Source organism: Dipodomys ordii, unplaced genomic scaffold (genome assembly GCF_000151885.1).
Source record: "Dipodomys ordii isolate 6190 unplaced genomic scaffold, Dord_2.0 Scaffold41, whole genome shotgun sequence".
Classification (NCBI taxonomy): Eukaryota; Metazoa; Chordata; class Mammalia; order Rodentia; family Heteromyidae; genus Dipodomys; species Dipodomys ordii.
This window is the reverse complement of record NW_012267257.1, coordinates 1,408,978-1,414,512: the sequence shown is the minus strand read 5'-3', so window position 1 is coordinate 1,414,512 and position 5,535 is coordinate 1,408,978. Positions and strand designations below refer to the sequence as shown.

General features: G+C 35.7%; 1 protein-coding gene across 4 annotated transcripts in view; it reads right to left on the bottom strand.

The window, feature by feature from the left end:
* Ppap2a (phosphatidic acid phosphatase type 2A) overlaps window positions 1-5,535 on the bottom strand; it is a 96,895-nt gene that overhangs the window by 42,859 nt on the left and 48,501 nt on the right. The gene's annotated exons all lie outside the window — the stretch shown is intronic.

Here is a 5,535-nt window from a genome sequence, read left to right as displayed (position 1 = left end):
AAGGAAAGGAAGAAAAAGGAAGTGAAGGAAGGAAGGAAGGAAGGAAGGAAGGAAGGAAGGAAGGAAGGAAGGAAGGAAGGAAGGAAGGAAGGAAAGCAGGAAAACAGGCAAGCAGGCAAGCAAGCAGGCAGGCAGGCAGGCAGGCAGGCCAGCCTTGTATCAAAATAATCTTTTTTCCTTTGCTTTTTGTATATTTATTATTAAGTAGTTGTACAAAGGGGCTACAGTTCCATAAGTCAGGTTATAAGTATAATGTGTCTTGGTCAATGCCACCGTTCCTTCATTCTCCACTTCATTCTCCCCTCTTTGTCCCTCTTTGTCACAAAGTACACAGTCTACTTTTTATATAATGTACATTGAATATAACGACTACAACATTTCATCCATTTCTATGGCCCCCTCCATTGCTCACTCCCCCAAAACATATCTCTACTTCCTGGTATTCATTTTGATAAACACTACATTAGTTGTTCAGAGAAATTAGGCCTTTGGATTCTTCCCGTAAGCATACCCTCCTTAGGTCAGTTTGTTTGTGTATAAATGCATTGGGCCCTGTTTATGTTATTGTGTTATATTTTAGATGTAGCTGAAATAGTCTTACAAAATTAGTTAACAAGTTAAATGAAGTACGACTCTGAAATACTTTTTAAAATCTTATCAGGTAATTATGGTATTAATATTCACTGTGAGGATCTTTTGAAACAATCATTACTATTATTTAAATAAACAGCATTGATATTTTATTAGAATATATGAGCAAATTTTGTGTTTTAGAACTAATGACTCTGTGTGTGTGTATGTGTGTATTGAACCCAGGTCCTTGAACAAGCATTTTACCAATAATAAGCTACATCTGAGTTATTTTTTAAGCAGTTTTAGTTGTAGAGAAAAGCTGAAAAAAAAATCATATACGTCTTCTCTTCCATTCCTACCCCTCAGTTTGTTATAAACATCTCATGTTCATGTAGTACATTTGTTATAACCCTACACCAGTATTAATCAAAGACCATAGTTCATTCTTTACATTAGGTAGTTCTATGAGTTTTGATAAATATACAATATTCTGTACCCACCATTAATGTCATAGGATCATTTCACTATTTTAAAAATCCTGTGTTCTACATATGTCACCTTTTTCTATCCTTTCCTCAAACTCTGGTAATCACTCATATTTTTACGACCTGTTTACAGTATAGCCTTTTTAAATAATATCATAGTTGGGAATCATACAATCTGTAATCTTTTCAATCTAAAAATCATACAATATATAGTCTTTTCAGATTCAATTTTCAATCTTTTCTGGCTTTCAGCTGTTAATATGCATTTAAAGTTCTCCCATGGTTTTTCATGGTTGGTAGCTTCTTGTTTGTTCCCTCTTCCACTGAGAATGAAATCCAAGGCCGTGCAAATGGCTTTATTTTGGATTTTCACTATTTGATGCCCAGTGGTAGCTCACAACTTCTTAATTATAATTCCTAATGATATCTCTTCATATGTTAACTTGCCATTTGTACATCTTCTTGAAGTGTTTGTCAGATCTTCTATTTATTCATTTATTTATTTATTTATTTTGGTCGTGGGCCTTGAACTCTTCTGGGCCTGAGCACTGTCCCTCAGCTCTTCAGCTCAAGGCCAGCGCTCTACCACTTGGGCTACAGTGCCACTTCTAGTTTTCTGGTGGTTTATTGGAGATAAAGAGTTTCACGGACTTTCCTACCCAGGCTGGCTTTGAACCGTGATCCTCAGATCTCAGCCTCCTGAGTATCTAGGATTACAGGTATGAGCACTGGCGCCCCACAGATCTTCTATTTGTAATTTAGGTTGTTTTCTTTCTTTTTTTTTTAAACTGTATTTTTTTTGTCTTTTCTTTTTTGGTACTGGGGATCGAACCCAGGACGTTGTGCTTGCTAGGCAAGCGCTTTGCCACTGAGCTACATCCCAGCCCTAGGTTGTTTTCTTATAGTTAACTTTTAAAAGTTCTTTGTGGGTGAGTACCAATGGCTCACACACCTATAATCCCAGGAAATGGTAAGGATCATGGTTCAAGATCTGACCAGGCAAAAAGTACACAAGAAATTATCTCAATCAATAAGAAACGGAGCAGAGTACACACCAGTCATCCCAGCTAAGCAGAAAATGTGAACAGGAAGACTGAAATTCAGGTTTGCCCAGTCATAAACCAGACACCCTGTTCCAAAACAACTAAAGCCAAAAGGACTAGAGATGTATAGCTTTAGTAGCAGAGGACCTAACAGATGACAAGGCCCTAGTACTACTAAATACACACACACACACACACACACACACACACACACACACACACACACTCTCTCTCTCTCTCTCTCTCTCTCTCTCTCTCTCTCTCTCTCTCTCTGGATATTTTGGATACAAGTCCTTCATCAGATGTTTTATAAATGTTAAGTCATAGTTTATTTACTCTCTTAACAGTATCTTTCACAGAGCAATTTTTAATTTGACTTAAGTCCAACTTATCAATTATCTACACATGCTCTGGTGCTGTAAAACTCACTGTTGGATCGAAGGTGTAGATTTATTTTGAATTATCAAAAACACTTCAAATAAGTGATGGAGCACACCTGTAATTCCAGCACTAGGGAGAATGAGACAGGATTATTAGTTTGAGACCAATATGGATTACATAGTGAGGGGAAAAAAGTCCAAACAACAGTGTTATAATTATGTTTAATCAATTTCTTAGGGTCTAAAAAAGCAAAAGCAAAATGTTGTGTGATAAGCCCTTTGTAAAACTACTTAAAGAAATGTATTTTTTTTAAAGGACAAGCACATAACACCCTCAACTACTTTCCAAAATATCACTTATGAAAAAGGAAAATTAATGAAATATTTACATTTCCTCGTTTTACTTAATTCTATTTGTTTGAGAATATCTACTAGCATGTCAATTCAGCTTAACTATGAGTCATCTCTTAATACGATACTTATTTAAGCTCTTCAGGGGAAAAAAGTGAGACAATATTATTATATTTGTTTCCTTGCTAAGGGTATTTAAAATATAGGGGAAATAAATGCCCATTAGTATTCAAGAAATATGGTGATGTGAAGGCTGGTTTCAGTTTGAGAAAAGTTTCTTGTTTATTTATCATCATGTGAAACTGTGTGGAAAATAAAGGTTCTATAAATTCTTATGAAAATGCTCTTTCTTTAGACAATTGTCACAAGCTGTAATTACTAAAAGATGCTAGAAGCATCTAGCATCTCTTAGCAATTAGCTTTTTGATATAAAAAATGTGCTAAATGCTTGGATACAGCATATTTAAGTATTTGTTATATCCACTTATAGAATACATGTAAATATTTTGATAACTTTTACTTTATATAACTAGGCAATAGAAAAAAAATCATGTAACTATTGAGTAAATACTGTTGTTTATTTTCAGAGCTAATTTAAACCCAGGGCTTCACACTTTTTTTTTTTTTTTTTTGGTCTGTCGTGGGGCCTGGGTGCTGTCCCTCAGCTCTTCAGCTCAAGGCAAGCACTCTACCACTTGAGCTACAGTGCCACTTCCAGGGCTTCACACTTTTTAAGCAAATATTCTGCACTGAACTACCACCCCCCAGCCTAAGAATACAATGCTAATAAAAACTGAAGCTCTATTACTTTTATATTAACTACTGAGATGTTTTTGGTTTTTTTTTAAGGAAAAATATATAATTTGTACTTAAATTTTTCTATCTCTATTTTATTAAATATCTATTACATTTTAAGTGTTGTATCTGGCACTGAGGATATGGTAAGTCAGCAAATCAGCTTGTCCATATACTCTGAGTAAAGTGTCTTTTGTTGCCTACTGAATATTAGCCGCACAATACCTATGTCATCATGAAAGCAAAGAAGACAAATGTGGATAATAAGTTGTTTGAATGCTAACTTCCTGGACCACTGCCGAAAAATATATAAATTAAAAAAAAATCTTACCATGCTTTATAAACTGCAATAAATGCTAATTGTTCTCTTGCTATCATTCAGGAGAGATCCTAATGCTACTTAGCCATAAAAATTATTCATGTATTACTTTACCCCTCATAAAAAGATACATGAACCCTTTTGTTAATCAGACCAAATCTTCTTCTCAATATTGCTTTAATATCAATTCATTTAGGAACATAAATCTTTTAAACTATATTTTTTATATTTTGGCAGCATTTTCCCCTCAAATTTTGATACATACTCTTTGAGCATTTTTCTTTGGGTCATTCATCTATTTATCATTAATTTATAAAATATGTAAAGAGGGCTGGGAAGGTGGCTCAGTAGTAGAGCGCTTGCTTTGCATGCTCAAGGCCCTGGGTTCGATTCCTCAGCACCACATAAGAAAAAAAGAAAAAAGCTGGAAGTGGCGCTGTGGCTCAAGTGTTAGAGCGCTAGCCTTGAGCTGAAGAACTTAGGAACAGCGCCCAGGCCCAGAGTTCAGGCCCCACGACTGGACCCCCCCCCAAAAAAAATAAAATAAAATATGTAAAGAGATTAAACCTTTTCCACATACATTCCTAGTTTGTAATGATGTAGTTTGGGTCACAAATAATACAATGCATCATTAAGAGGTTGATACACTGTACACACACACACACACAAAATCAAATCAAATCAAAATAAAACAAAACAAAAAAAAACAGAAGCAATAGCTACAGTATTTTAGGAAAAGTTTTTACTTACAGAAGTTTTTACTTACTTACAGAAATCAAAGTCAAAAGAAGACAACTACTCACAAAAAGAAGACAACTACTCAACAATCAAGTTGATCTAAAATTACCTATCAAATATACATAAGAATTGTCCATTTCCAAGCTATACATATTGAACTCCAGATACATATTAATTTTATTGTTGCTATATCTTCAGTTTGAAAGTTTGCAGGAAGATTCAAGTTTTTGCCCTCTTCTAAAAACATGATTACAAAAGTAAATGAACTGCCTTTATAAGGAATTACCAAAGGAAAAAGAAGACCAAAATAAGGAAAAATAAGGAAAAACAGGCTAAATCCAAAGTAGATCATTAATGCTCCCAAAGAAACTTTAAGCTAAATAATTTAAAAATCTAGTTTTCTGGGCTGGGAAGGTGGCTCAGTGGTAGAGTGCTTGCCTTGCATGCCTGAGGCCCTGGGTTCCATTCCTCAGCACCACATAAGCAGAAAAGGCCGGAAGTGGCACTATGGCTCAAGTGGTAGAGCGCTAGCCTTGAGCTGAAGAGCCAAGGGACAGCGCCCAGGCCCAGAGTTCAGGCCCCCACAACCGGCAAAAAAAAAAAAAAAAAATTACAAATGAAGTGGTAGACATTTCAAAATTCAGACTGAGGGCCACTGGCTCATGTCTATAACCTAGTTACCCAGTAGGCTGAGAACTGAGGATCGTTGTGGTTCAAAGCCACTCTGGGCAGGAAATCTTGAGACTCTTATTTCCGATTAATCACCAGAAGTGGAGCTGTGGCTCAAGTCGCAGAGTGCTTGAGCAAAAAAAATCTCAAAGACACACACACACACACACACACACACACAC